The sequence below is a fragment of the Bison bison genome, unplaced genomic scaffold, assembly GCF_000754665.1.
Source record: "Bison bison bison isolate TAMUID 2011002044 unplaced genomic scaffold, Bison_UMD1.0 scf7180017864503, whole genome shotgun sequence".
Lineage (NCBI taxonomy): Eukaryota > Metazoa > Chordata > Mammalia > Artiodactyla > Bovidae > Bison > Bison bison.
This window is the reverse complement of record NW_011495061.1, coordinates 1,575,600-1,575,954: the sequence shown is the minus strand read 5'-3', so window position 1 is coordinate 1,575,954 and position 355 is coordinate 1,575,600.

Sequence of the window (355 nt, the reverse complement as noted above, 5' to 3'; positions counted from 1 at the left end):
ATATCCTTAATTAACGTTTAATTAAGCAATTGTTTCCTGATCCTCGCCGACGCCGTCCCCGCTTCGAATTCCCTGGATCCACCGGGGCTGGACCCCGGCAGGCACCCCCGTGGCGGCCGCCCTGGGAGGCTCACTCCCTGAGCACCCTTCAGAATCCTGGTGGCCACACCCCATGTGAATCAGGGCTGCCTGGCTGGGTGGGGCTGCAGACTCCATGACCTAATGGCGTTGTCTCTAATTGTGGCTGCAGGTCTGCTCGGCACACAGGTGGGCATCGGAGCCCCGCCCAGCCCGGGAGGTGGGGGCTGTTGTTCCCAGACTGTTGGCTGCCGGCCCCCCGGGCCTGGAGTTCGAG